The sequence below is a fragment of the Dermacentor andersoni genome, chromosome 6, assembly GCF_023375885.2.
Source record: "Dermacentor andersoni chromosome 6, qqDerAnde1_hic_scaffold, whole genome shotgun sequence".
In the NCBI taxonomy this organism is placed as follows: Eukaryota; Metazoa; Arthropoda; class Arachnida; order Ixodida; family Ixodidae; genus Dermacentor; species Dermacentor andersoni.
Genome location: NC_092819.1, coordinates 142,696,954 through 142,712,094, shown reverse-complemented (window position 1 = coordinate 142,712,094; position 15,141 = coordinate 142,696,954). Strand labels below are relative to the sequence as shown.

At 42.7% G+C, this 15,141-nt stretch overlaps 1 long non-coding RNA gene across 1 annotated transcript; it reads left to right on the top strand.

The window, feature by feature from the left end:
- Positions 1-4,757: 4,757 nt before the first annotated feature.
- LOC129382662 (uncharacterized) lies at positions 4,758-10,684 on the top strand. Its single transcript, XR_008610699.2, has 3 exons — positions 4,758-5,137; positions 9,001-9,068; positions 10,492-10,684. It is a non-coding gene; the product is annotated as an uncharacterized lncRNA (long non-coding RNA).
- The last annotated feature ends 4,457 nt before the right edge of the window (positions 10,685-15,141 follow it).

Here is a 15,141-nt window from a genome sequence, read left to right as displayed (position 1 = left end):
AATACTAATTGTAAATATTCATCTCATCTATGGGATCTAATGCGCGCGCTGTTGCTTTGTTCTGTGTGTAGTAGTTAAGAGAGCCAGTTTAAGGGCGGAGAAGAAGGGAGGGAAGGAAAGTCTCGGAGCAAAATTACAGCGCCGTGGTTTTAAAGCGCATCCCGTGGTAGAGAAGCGGAAGGCGATATAAACGTGCGTGGCCATGATACGCACACGACAAACTGCCTTAAAATATTTAGACTTGAGGGAAAGCTTCGTTATCAAACGATAGCACGGCAATCAGCACTCGAATATAATTATAACCCTAATAATAATTGTAAATATTCATCTCATCTATGGGATCTAATGCGCGCGCTGTTGCTTTGCCTCTGCGTGTAGTGGTTGAGAGAGCCAGTTTAAGGGCGGAGAAGTGGGAAGGAAAGGAAAGTCTCTGAAGCAAACTTGCAGCGTCGTGGTTTTAAAGCGCAACCGTGGTAGAGAAACGGAAGGCGATATAAGCGTGCGTGGCCATGATACGCACTCGACAAACTGCCTTAAAATATTTAGACTTGAGGGGAAAGCTTCGTTAACAAACTATAACATGGCAATCAGCACTCGAATACGACAAAAAAAATTACTGAGACGTGGAAACTTCCCTTGAAAAAAATCTGGTTTGCGAGACAAATGCTTGTATGCATTGAACCTCTTAAAAGATGAGGGGGGAAATATGCACTCACCGAGAGGGCATCGTCAGCATGAGACCTCCACAAGGCACCTTACAGAGATGTGGAGAGCTTCGCGGCCGGAACGAAGCCTCCCTTCTCCGCCGGCCAAGAGGGGAAAACGCGCTTTCCGATCGCTCAAGGTTGCGCGGACAAAGCATAACTCTAGCGTCTAGGAAAAGCTTAACCAGGTGCGATGGCGGCACGCATAGCGTGGGAAGCTAGCCGCCAGAATAACTATACCAAGGACTGCTGCTGATGAGGGCGAAATACCTTCGTGTAATTATAATAACCCTAATAGGACTACTTTCGAAAAAAAAGGAAACGGCCCAGAGGGCTATACTACGAGAGCTATGACTGATAGTTTTCTATATATATATATATATATATTCATCTCATCTATGGGATCGCATGCGTGCGCTGTTGCTTTGTCTCTGCGTGTAGTATAGTTAAGAGAGCCAGTTTAAGGGCGGAGAAGAAGAAAGAAAAGAAAAGCAAAAACTGCAGCGCCGTGGTTTTTAAGCGCACCCGTGGTAGAGAAACGGAATGCGATATAAGCGTGCGTAGCCATGATACGCACACGACAAACTGCCTTAAAATATTTAGACTTGAGGGAAAGCTTCGGTAACAAACGATAGCACAGCAATCAGCACTCGAATATAATTATAACCCTAATACTAATTGTAAATATTCATCTCATCTATGGGATCTAATGCGCGCGCTGTTGCTTTGTTCTGTGTGTAGTAGTTAAGAGAGCCAGTTTAAGGGCGGAGAAGAAGGGAGGGAAGGAAAGTCTCTGAAGCAAAATTACAGCGCCGTGGTTTTAAAGCGCATCCCGTGGTAGAGAAACGGAAGGCGATATAAGCGTGCGTGGCCATGATACGCACAAGACAAACTGCCTTAAAATATTTAGACTTGAGGGAAAGCTTCGTTAGCAAACGATAGCGCGGCAATCAGCACTCGAATATAATTATAACCCTAATAATAATTGTAAATATTCATCTCATCTATGGGATCTAATGCGCGCGCTGTTGCTTTGTCTCTGCGTGTAGTAGTTGAGAGAGCCAGTTTAAGGGCGGAGAAGTGGGAAGGAAAGGAAAGTCTCTGAAGCAAACTTGCAGCAACGTGGTTTTAAAGCGCAACCGTGGTAGAGAAACGGAAGGCGATATAAGCGTGCGTGGCCGTGATACGCACACGACAAACTGCCTTACAATATTTAGACTTGAGGGGAAAGCTTCGTTAACAAACTATAACACGGCAATCAGCACTCGAATACGACGAGAGAAATTACTGAGACGTGGAAAATTCCCTTGAAAAAAAATCTGGCTTGCGAGACAAATGCTTGTATGTATTGAACCTCTTAAAAGATGAGGGGGGAAATATGCGCTCACCGAGAGGGCATCGTCAGCACGAGACATCCACAAGGCACCTTACAGAGATGTGGAGAGCTTCGCAGCCGGAACGAAGCCTCCCTTCTCCGCCGGCCAAGAGAGGGAAACGCGCTTTCCGATCGCTCAAGGTTGCGCGGACAAAGCATAACTCTAGCGTCTAGGAAAAGCTTAACCAGGTGCGATGGCGGCACGCATAGCGTGGGAAGCTAGCCGCCAGAATAACTATACCAAGGACTGCTGCAGATGAAGGCGAAATACCTTCGTGTAATTATAATAACCCTAATAGGACTACTTTCGAAAAAAAAGGAAACGGCCCAGAGGGCTATACTACGAGAGCTATGACTGATAGTTTTCTATATATATATATATATATATATATTCATCTCATCTATAAGATCGCATACGCGCGCTGTTGCTTTGTCTCTGCGTGTAGTATTGTTAAGAGAGCCAGTTTAAGGGCGGAGAAGAAGAAAGGAAAGAAAAGCAAAAAACTGCAGCGCCGTGGTTTTAAAGCGCACCCGTGGTAGAGAAACGGAATGCGATATAAGCGTGCGTAGCCATGATACGCACACGACAAACTGCCTTAAAATATTTAGACTTGAGGGAAAGCTTCGGTAACAAACGATAGCACAGCAATCAGCACTCGAATATAATTATAACCCTAATACTAATTGTAAATATTCATCTCATCTATGGGATCTAATGCGCGCGCTGTTGCTTTGTTCTGTGTGTAGTAGTTAAGAGAGCCAGTTTAAGGGCGGAGAAGAAGGGAGGGAAGGAAAGTCTCTGAAGCAAAATTACAGCGCCGTGGTTTTAAAGCGCATCCCGTGGTAGAGAAACGGAAGGCGATATAAGCGTGCGTGGCCATGATACGCACACGACAAACTGCCTTAAAATATTTAGACTTGCGGGAAAGCTTCATTTAGCAAACGATAGCGCGGCAATCAGCACTCGAATATAATTATAACCCTAATAATAATTGTAAATATTCATCTCATCTATGGGATCTAATGCGCGCGCTGTTGCTTTGTCTCTGCGTGTAGTAGTTGAGAGAGCCAGTTTAAGGGCGGAGAAGTGGGAAGGAAAGGAAAGTCTCTGAAGCAAACTTGCAGCGTCGTGGTTTTAAAGCGCAACCGTGGTAGAGAAACGGAAGGCGATATAAGCGTGCGTGGCCATGATACGCACACGACAAACTGCCTTAAAATATTTAGACTTGAGGGGAAAGCTTCGTTAACAAACTATAACACGGCAATCAGCACTCGAATACAACAAGAGAAATTACTGAGACGTGGAAAATTCCCTTGAAAAAAAAAAATCTGGTTTGCGAGACAAATGCTTGTATGTATTGAACCTCTTAAAAGATGAGGGGGGAAATATGCGCTCACCGAGAGGGCATCGTCAGCACGAGACATCCACAAGGCAACTTACAGAGATGTGCCACCCAACTTCGCCAAAACATCCCAGACCAAGTTCAGGGGCTATCTCAGCGAAAAACGAAGGTATGTTTAGGAAGTTTTAACTTACGGAACCATAATCACAGATCAAACAGACATTGATGTGTACATTCTGTTATTAGTCTATTTACCGCTGCCATTCCTGCAGGATAGGCACTGTAGAGTGTAATGCTTGGGATGGGAGATCTATAAACTTTCATAGCGTTGTCCCTATGATACATACACTTCAACTAAAGCACCGTTTGGTTCTGAATTATAAGAGACTGAATTCCTTTCTACGGGGATACGGTAGGTATCTTGCACTGTTTCCAGTATTTATAGTTCGTGCTTCACTTTTATCTGCAAATTTGCCTTACAGTTTAAGGGCCGCCGAGTCGCGGTAAAATTCAAAAGAAACAATGGGACGTCATGAGAAAGAAACACGCCAATTTATTTCAAATTTATATATAATAAACAGACTAAGCATACAAATTTCGAAAGGCAATACTGAAATCCTTGAGCAGAGCCTGACTAGAAGGAGTTTGCGGCATGGCATCAAAAAGGCGTTTTCTACATGTACTCAGCTTGTTTTAATGATGAATTTGCGTTGGTTCGCTCATTCATTTGTGGCTATAATGCTAAAATTGATTTTCATGCTTTAAAACTTAGCAAACCATTCGATAAGGTCGTGCAGCAAAAAGTAATTATAAAGCCAAGAAAACTTGGTCATTACGCGCTGTTTTATTCTTGGATTGCAACACACCTGAATAAGCGGGAACAATTTATGTATGGGAGGGGGGGCAGCACTGGCATGGTCGTCTGATCACTCCTGGACTTTTGATGGGCTTTCTTGTTTTAATACATGTTATTGATAACTTTACTTGACAGTTCCCAAAATTAATATTTCTGCTGCAAGATCTTTGCGTTCTTTACAAACTCTGACTCAGAAGTAACCGTTTACGTGAAGAATTGAAGACGTTCCTCAAGTGTCATCCCCATAGCCAACTCGTTATAGCACTTGGGTGGCCCTTTGTAGAGAAATGTCTCGGAATAACACCGCATTTAAATATATATTGTTTGTTAAATAGGTAGTCCTCTAAACCTACGCATACTTGGAGCTGAATATGTATGTGCGTGAAAAGCATTCAGATGGTAGTAATGAACAAGAAAACAAAATACCGAGCCAATAAAGTGATTACGGCGGCATGCGATATGACACTATGATGTATGCACGCATGCTAGTGGGCGAGGTCACAGTATTCCACTGACAGACCAATGTGCCGCCATCCGTCAGACCAATATCAGAAAAGGAATTTTTAATAAATGTGTCTGTCAAGCAGCTCATGAGTGCAATGGACAGCCGTTTAGAGGAATGTTGAAGCGGACGTGGAAATTGCTTTATGGAAATGACAACTTTAAATTGTAATCAACATTAAACTATTTTTGGTTCAGTTCTCCAGGAAAAAAATGGGCATCATACTTATTTCATTATGCCACTAGATTGAGCACGGGACGTCTGAGAGTGGATATATAAAGCGGTGGTAAAAGCGTTGACCACCACAGGACTCTGGCCGTCTTCGTCGCATCTCCTTTCTTTGCATCCATCCTAGAGGTGAGAGAAGCATACATATACAGTTTGCTATATGACTGAGCCTTGATATTCTGTGTCTTTAGTATATTTAAAGAATAGCCATATATGGCTCATTGTTTCAACAAATATGAAATTTTAATCCGTCTTGCATTATTAGTCTATAGGGCGCTTCACTTGAGGTAAAACTTAAAACTGTGCAAATGCTACATAGCCAGACATCACGAAAGTAATGTTGCTTGCCGTGGCTTCAAAATACGCAGATTATTTTTTTCGCTCCCCCGAATTGGATAATTATTATAAGTTTACTCAAATTTTCAATTCCTAAAATGATATGGAAAGTGTTAATAACACAACTTAAGAGCAACATGACAAATTCCCCATACACCTTTCTGTTGCTCAATACGTGCCATGTAAAAGGGTTTTTAAGAGCATGAAAGATGCCTGCGGATACGCACAAAGTGTGTCGAGCGGCCAGTTGCGGCGCACTTTTGCCCGTATGTATCCACACATCCTCGGCCTGGACTTCCTCACCCCGCATACGGCTCTCATATGCTGTTCAGCCAATACTCTTCGCCCTGACCTGCTTATTCTCAATCCTGCCGAACCAACTCCCAGACACTCAGTTCCGTAGACTTCGTTCGCTAGCCACATTCGGCACTGACTTACGTTGACGCTTTGTAATCCCCACTGGTGCCCGACTGTCACAAGTTCGCGGCTCCTATGCGCTACTTCCTCCGTACACACGGTACCACAGTACCTCACACAGTGTTATCTGTTACGGCGAATAGCGTCTGCCTGCCAGTGGTCAACTTTGGCATGATGACAGAAGTGCTGCTACGCAGAATGTCTCTGGCCCAGCTTTTCTCATAGCAGAATCCCTCAGTGGCATCTGTTTCAATAGACAACAATTCAACCGGCCATGCTGTCTAAGCATGCCATGAGCTTTACCGCCTGCTGTTTTCTTACCGCGACATATTTGACTAGAACGATAGTTTTTTAGCTCATACTACAGCTGTTAAACATCGCATAAGTACCTACGATGCCCCTCCTGTTCAACTCCGCCCGTATTCAGTGTCGCTGGCTGAGCGTTGAGTTCTTCTCGCAAAAGTTTGCAACATGCTTGCCAAGAGCATTATCGAACCCTCGTGTAGAACATGTACGTAACCTCTTGTAGTGCTGAAACTAAAAGACGGCTGAGGACGATTTTGCGCAGATCATCGGCATCTTAAATGGGTTACAAGAAAGGACGTGTGTCCTCTAACTCGCATTCGTGACGCCCTTGACTGCCTCCATCGTGCTCCCTAGTTCTCATCCGTTGAGCTTCGATCCGGCTACTGGCAGATCGTGATGAATGATCTAGACCGCGAGCAGACTGCCTTTGTAACACCCGACGCTCTTTTCCAATTCAGAGACATGCCGTTCGGTCTATGTAGATACAGTCCCTTCTTAACGGTTACAAATGGTGGACATGCCTATGCTACTTGAACGACGTTATAGTATTCTCCCCAACATTCGCTACGCACCTCGAGAGCCTCTCACCAGTCCCGGACGTTTTTCGTCAAGCCGGTCTGCTACACAACACATCAAAGTGTCAAATTGGACGTTCTTGGATATCTCGTAGATGCTAACGGAGTGCAACCGGACCCAGGCGATATTCATGGATTTAGGCATTTCCCTGTTCAGAAATGTATCAAGAATGTTCTCAGCTTCATCGGTCTTTCCTCTTATGTCCGCCGCATCATGAAAAATATTCGGGACAATAGCACGACCACTGACCAAACTTTTCAAGAATAAGGGACGATAACGAAGCATCCCTGTCCTCGCAGCTCATCAACATTCTCACAACTGAACCCGTTCTCGCCAATTTACATCCCTCTGTGCATACCCGTGTCCGTACAGATGCCAGTGACTACGGAATCGGCTGAGTACTAGCACAATGCGAGCGCAGAAACGACCGTGTTATCGCACACGCCGGAAGGCCCCTCTCATCCGCTGAGCGCAACTATTCCATCACAGAGCGTGAGTGTCTAACCCCAGATTGGGCGGCTGCGAAGTTCCACCCATACTTATATGGCCCACCCTCGTCAGTCGTCATGGACCATCACGCGCTTTCCTGGTTGCACACACTGAAAGATCCTACAGGAAGGCTTGGTCGCTTGGTGTTACACCCCTCGTAATATTCGTTATTTGTCATCTGCAAATCTGGCCTTGCCCACAAGGGCGCTGATTGCCTTTCTCGTTACCCGGTCGACGAGCGTGTAGACGCTGACACTAGTACCGCCAACGACATTTTCTCTTTGTATAACCATCGCTAACATCGCCGATGAGCAGTACCGGGACCTATCGCTACGAGTACACTACACTATGTAACAGATGTAGCAAAAAATGACATAAAGGTAGTGGTTCTGAAAAGAGCGCCACACCTGCGGGGCAGCTGGCAGCAACTATCTCTACTAACAATGGGCTGCCTGCGCCTTAAATCCCTTTGGGGTCGGTAGTTCGTGCAACTAATCAGGCTGTGAGTCACAAAAGTAACTACTTCAGAACGAAGGGGTGGTTCGCCCGTTCATTCGTTGATTGACACGCACTGCGACAGAACACCGGGTATGAAGCGACAACAGGCCATAACACGGAAACCACTAACAAATAGCGTTACGGCCTCAATACTTCAGAAGAATATCCGCCGGTGAGTTCAACATGCGCCTGAAATGCGGGACAAGCGGCTGTATTTTCGCAGGTTCACCGTCGCCCGGCGCGGCTAGCGTTGAAGAAGCATCCATAAAAACCCAGTACATGCTTGTCCCGTCTCTATAAGCTTCAGAACTCGGCAAAAACATGTGCCGTGCGTAAATAAGTTACTAGTATTATATACCAAGCACTACCCATAAATGAGTACGATGTCTTCAGTATAGATATATCCGGAATCACTTGTCATTTACAACAGTATTTTTTTTGCACCCGCACTATGATTAGATAATACTGTTGAGTATTAGATTCGGCAACAGCACTTAAGATGATTAGGATAAAGCAGGCACAGCTGTTTGATGAATGAAAAAGAATGATAATCATGTTCAAAAAAGATTAAATAATAAAAACTTAACTTACTTTTAGAATAGGCTGAAGCTCACATGGCGAGAAAACTAGGGAAAAAAGAGCGCCATGTTTCACTGTTATGATTTGGTCAGGTTTCTGCGTTGAATCTTCCTTTTCCTTGTATTGTCATTCGGAAATAGGACTGTGTTCTACGCATCATTTCACAGGTCACCCTTTACAAGATATTACCATGGGATAATTTCATTTGGTCTTTAATAAAGATAAATGGCGTTAGCGTTCCACAAAGGAGAAGTTGAAACGCAATAGATAACTCTTTAGCCCGATTCTAGTTAGACGCTGAAAACGTTAGAAGCCTATGGGGCGAAATGCACAAATAATGCAGATACTTTTAGGACTAAGTGCCCGACGCTCATGTTGTATGTTAGAGATCCACTTCAGTTAAGCTATGGGAATGTATTCACCTGATAACCTATAATTGTAATTATATCTCTTCTATTACTATGAACACTTTGAAGATACTTCGAATACGCGGCCGAATCACTCCCACAGCGTTGTCACATTGTAAACGTAGCATTCTTGTATTCAATTAAGCTTCTTGGCAAAACATGTAGAACTCTTCGTGAAGAGTTATCAATTTTCTGTTGCAAATGCACAAATACCAACAAGATTAATTATTAGCATCTTCGAAATAATTACAGTTCACCCATACATTTTACGACCTAAATTCAAATGCGAAAGCAGGGGAGTAGATCAATGTAGTGAAAAGACATCATTCCATTACTGTTGCACGAATGATATTTAGGAAAATATATGTTGTTTTTTATGTGCAGCTTTCTAGTCGAAGACATGGACTGCTTGCTTGGGAAATACGTCTTCGTGGTGGTTGCGGCCGCATTCGGTAAGATTACGCAGGCAATGGAGGTATTACTTCAACTTGACGGGGGTGGGGACCCACTGGAAAGGAGATGGCGACAGCGTTTGCGCAATTTGTTGTAGAAAAGCTTCATTATTTTTCTGTTCGCTTTGATATAGGAACAAACAGCAGAAAACTTAGGATCGCCTAAAATTGCCAAGAAGAATAGGGCATCCCGGTGTCATATTCCTTTGATTGCAATGCACAGGCGAGATCATCACTGTCTTTTACTGCAATTTGTCACCGATGTAATGTGTTTAGAACATTTGTTGGGTTCTCAAACAACTACCTCAGCGAATATTATTGTGGCACTTTTATTGAAATGGAGACACATTTGTTGTTTTGGCAATGGAATAGGGCAGTTTTCAATTCTATATATTTGAAGCTGCCAATAGCCTTCGCGCTAGATGTTTCGCATGATGAAGTCGCAAGAGCTCGAAGTGTTCCTCCATGTATATTTTTTCGCAGTTCAGTAAAGCGACGTTGTTAGTGTAATGTGAAAATATTCAACTTTGGCTACATTGCTTTGCTACAACGATAAGTAATCATTATGCAATGTCTAATCAAACATACGCTATTCAATACGCATAGCATATATGAACCCTTACTTATGTGCTACTCAAAGGTTGTACCTGGACACTAACGCTCTTGATTACGTATTCATCAGTAGCGTCAAGGAGGACACATCAGGCACACGTAGATCGCAGACTGTTTTGCTTAGATATCGCGAGCTGCGCATAGCCACCTGCGCAACAGTAATATTCTCGTTGAGGCACACAGGCCTTTACTTTTATGCGCTCACTCGTGCGGCCTGAATGCTGCGACAGCGATGAGGGTCGGCAGCCCAACGCGCTTGGGGTCCACGAAGGTGCGCCCTGGATACGTATATGTATAAAAGTTATTTGTTATGTTCGAGCAGTCAATACTTAGTGACTGTGTCTATCAGCGTTCGGTTTAGCGCAGCATTTTTATTTGTTCATATTGGCGATCGTGCAACACCGGAATCCTCAAGTGGCAGAGAACGCCAGCACATAAGAATAAAAGAACGTATGTTTTAATTGTCCCTTTACTAACCGCTTGCGCCTTCTTTCTTGACTGCGATTTGTCAATCGGTGTATCTGTCTTTCGGAGCCTATGACACCCGCGAAAAAAGTGACAAGCTGTAGGAGTTGCTTTTACAAGATGTTTTCTTGTCTTCGTACAACTACAGAATTTAAACTGAACTTGAATCGTTGCCTTTTCTTCTAATATTCGAGAATAAATGTCTCTGTTATATAGTTAAGTTGCCAGAATTGAAAATTGATGGCTATAAACACCACGAAATATATATTCCAGTATTTGCTCTTTATTTCTCCTCCTCTTTTGGATCATACAAGCGAACCACTATCTTTGACTTGCCATTTTCCAGCTATGCTGATTATGGCCCCAAATGAAGCTGGGGCATTTCCACTCAGTATATATGAAACTATTGAAAAGGCCAAGGGACGAATAGAAGACAACGTCGAGTGACGAAGCATCAGTCTTCCTGACACAGTGCGACTGGCTTGCGTTCCATTCAGGACACCTGCTTCATAACTGAATAAAATGAATGAAGCAAAATATACCCTGGAATGCAAAACCACTGCACATTATTGGAGACAAACTCTGTTTTGTGCAGAGTACACATTCTTTTTTATTTTGTTTAGTGTAATCGCCTTTAAGCGCTGCTGTGCGTATATTTCTCATTCTGTTCCACAGTCCCATACTAAATGAGCCTTCCTTACAATATTTCGGGTTAAACGAGAAGAAAGGGGGTAAACGAGGGCCCCGATTTTATTAATCATATCATAGGAATCCAAAAAACGCTGACACCAAGGACAACGTAGGGCAAATTACTTGTGCTTAATAAATAAATATAAACAAACGATAAATTATTCGAAATGAAGTTGGATTTAAAGCAACTTGCGCAGGTGGGATACGATCCCAAAACCTTCGCATTCCGCGTGCGACGCTCTAACGATTGAGCTGCCCGGCACTTTTTGGGGTATTTATGTTTCCTAGTAGAACTCTGGGAGTGTTAGACAGCGACACCACTGACAAACCTTGGCGGCGGATGTGGAACATCCTTTCTGCCGCTGGCGTCACGGTAACGTGATTTTTGTGCGTGAAGGTAACCGGTCAATAAACCAACACATGCTATACCTGTAGGCATCAACTTTGCCGGATTCAATGCCCTTGTTATGAAATAAACGAGAAGGAAGGGGGTTAACCGATGGGCCGGATTTTTATTAGTCATAGGAATCCAACAGACACTGACACTGCGGACATCATAGGGGAAATTCTGCTTAAGAAATGAAAAAAAATGAAACAATAAATCAATGGAAAAGAAGATGGAGGAAGAAACAAATTGCCTCAGGTGAGGAACGATCCTACAGCCTTCGCATTACGCGTGCTATGCTCTACCAATTGAGCTACCATGGCACCGTTTTCCCATCAACTTCCATGGGTATTTGTGTTTCTAAGTAGAACCCTGGGAGTGCTAGCCAGCGCCACCACTCACAAGCCTTGGCGGTGGATGTGGAGCATCCTGTCTACGGTAGGCTTGAAGAGAACGTGATCTTTTTGGGTGAAGGCAACCGGTCAATAAGCCGACACAAGCTACTTCAAGTGGGTTCTCAAATAAATACCTCAGCGAATACCTCAGCCTCCTTATTTAATAAACACGAAGAAAGGGGGCTAATCTATGGGCCCGATTTTTATTAGTCATATCATAGGAAGCCAACGAACACTGACACCAAGAACAACATAGGGGAAATTACTTGTGCTTAATAAATTAAAATAAATAAACGATAAATTAATGGAAATGAAGGTGGACGAAGAAACAATTTGCCGCAGGTGAGGAACGATCCCACATGCTTCGCATTACGCGTGCGATGCTGTACCAAATGAGCTACCACGGCACCGATTCCCCCTCCTCTTTCGTGGGTATTTGTGTTCCTTAGTAGAACCCTGGGAGTGCTAGCCAGCGCCACCACGCACAAGCCTTGGCGGCGGATGTGGAGCATCCTTTCTGCTGCAAGCATCACGAGTACGTGATCTTTTTGGGTGAAGGCAATCGGTCAATAATCCAACACGTGCTAGTTCAAGGCATCCACGTTGCCCGATTCGAGAGCCTCGTTATGTAATAAACAAGAAGAAAGGGGTTAACCTATGGGCCCGATTTTTATTAGTCACATCGTCGGAAGCCAACCAACACTGACACCGTTTTTATATTCTGTATTTTTTACTTTTTATTTTTTATTCATGCATATACAATGACGTTTTCACATGCACCGTCATAGACTAGCGCTTGCACACCAGCTTTCATCGCTCCAGCGCATTGTTTTTGTCAACCTCTCGGACACACTTTTTCTAGATCCTAATGCAGGCGGCAGGCGAAGTCGCAATTAAGGGTTGGGAGAGTACAAGCGGGCGTTGGTGAAGCAAGTTGAATTCCAGTGTAGATGTGTGAGGTGTGAGGTGTAGATGTGTGATGTGTGAGGTGTGAGCCGTCATTCGTGTATCAAGAGTGCGTCCACTCTTCATATTCCTTCACCACTTTTCTAATAGATTTTTAAGGCGAAAGGCTTTCTAGGCTCATGGTGAAATTTGTGTCAGCAGACCTGACCGCCGGAGTGTCCGTCGAAGCGTCATCCAACCATATATTACAGATTAAAGACAGAATAAAGAATGAAAAATGATTGATAGTCACAGTTTGTGAATTATAACGTTATAATATAGATTGGTAGAGGTTAATAATGACTAATAATGATTTGTAATGACTACTAATGACTCCAAATGACCATTATGTCTAAGGACGGCTTGTAAGGACCACAACTGATGATAAGTGACTGTAAATGCCTAGTCTAACGACTGCTTATAATGACCACAATGGATTACAGATGACTCAATATGCTTAGTAATGACCAGTAACGACTAGTAATGGTTCAAAATGACTTGTAATGACTACGAAATGAATTTTTTTTATTTACAATACTGCCAGTCTCTGCTGAGACCATAGCAGGTGGGCACTACACATATGTAAATATACAAAGAACGATCATTATTTTATGGATCAAACAATACATGTATGACATCAGCTTTGCACTTTATACATAGACAATTCACACTACATAATGTATGCACCAAATACAAGTTCATGCTAATTTCAAAAATAGAATAAAATAAAATGGCAATTTAGGCATTCTATGCTGCATACACGACCACTCACACAGGGTACAAGTGCATGCTGGTTTGCATCATCTAATAATAGCACTAGCAATTTTATCCTGCTTGCAATTTTTTTCAGTTTTTAATTCAAACCGAGACAGTGACTCAGCGTTAGGGGTGAGAGGCGTTAACATATTCCATTCACGGATGGAAATCGGAAAAAAGAAATATTTAAACACATCATTATTACATTTTTACTCTACTAAGGTTTCTGTGTGTTTGTGCCTGGTAGGTCGTGTTTGTGAATAAGAAATGTAATTTGAAATGTAGATTTTGAAATAATTATGCAGGAGTTGATAAACAACTCTCAAACGTTCGTGTTTCGTTCGTGCTTCGAGCGTAAGAAGCCCAGAAGTAGCTAGAAGGTTAGAGTGAGAGTCTTCCCGTCTACATTTTTTATAGATAAATCGAATGGCCTTCCTTTGCACTGTTTCTATATTCTTTATGTTGGTCTGGATATGAGGAAACCATAAAGTGTTTCCCTATTCGAGGATAGGCCTAACGAATGTTTTGTATGCTAGGAGTTTTGTTGACAAGGGTGCCAGCTGAAGTGATCTCTGAAGAAAAAATGACTTTTGCATGGCAGACGAAGTAATGCGGTGAATATGCTCGTCCCACCTTAGGTCGGACGTTATTGTTAAGCATAGATATTTATATTTCTGTACTTTAGTCAAAGCTGTACTATTTAGCAAAGGTCTGATGGTATTTTTCCTCGTTATAGTCATACATGCAGCTTTTTTTTGCATTTATTATCATCTGCCAGTCCGAGCACCATTCTGTAATAATACTAAGTGATTTGTTAAAAGAGTATAGATCTTCATCCTTTTTAATTTCTCTATAAATGATACAGTCATCCGCGATTAACCTTATTTTACAGTCTACGTTAGTGGTTATATCATTATTATACACGAGAAATAACAAGGGCCCGAACACGGAGTCCTCGGGCACTCCTGACGTAACTGGTACTATATGTGATGTATGTTCGAAAATAACGAACTGTCACCTAATAAACAAAAACGCACGAACCCAAGCAACAATTTCTCCGTCTCCGATAATGTTTTTTAGTTTAGTTGTTAGCTTGGTGCGACAAACACAATCAAACGCTTCAGAAAGATCAAGAAGGATAATGTCCGTTTGGGTGTGATTGTCAATACGCAGCGCTAGCTCGTGTATTACTTCGGTTATTGAGGTATAGTCGATAAACCCCTGCGAAAACCATGCTCTTTAGGGGACAGGATGCCTTCAGTTTAAAAAAAAAATTGTTATATGTTTTAGAATTTTATGTTCGAGTAGTTTGCATGACGTGCTCTTTTAAGATATTCGTGTGAAATTTGATTAAACGTATTTATCTTCCGATTTGTAGATCGGAATAATTTTATCTATTTTCCAATCTTTAGGTAGATTTCATGTTGAAAGGGATATACGGAAAATAAGGCTAAGGTATCTGGTGCTCCACTGTGCGTACCTTTTAAGAAATTGGTTGGGTGTCTTGTCCGGACCACATGCTTTTTCAGTGTCTAGGGCAAGAAGATTAAAAACACCAGCGCCTGTGATAACGAGTGGGTCGATAGTGGAAACAGTCTGTGGAACTAAGTCCGACATGACGCCATTATCTTTTGTGAAGACCGAACGAAAGATTTGATTATATCTATTAGCTTTATTGCCTTTCTACGTGGGTTGTTCTTTATAAAGCTGAGTAGTACAGTGTTGAAGTAGTGGTGTTTCGCTTATTGGATTTCTGTTTGAAATTGTTTGCTGCAAGCGCTATTCCAGGGGTCTTAGATGGGGTATTGCCTATTGCGTTGCTAAC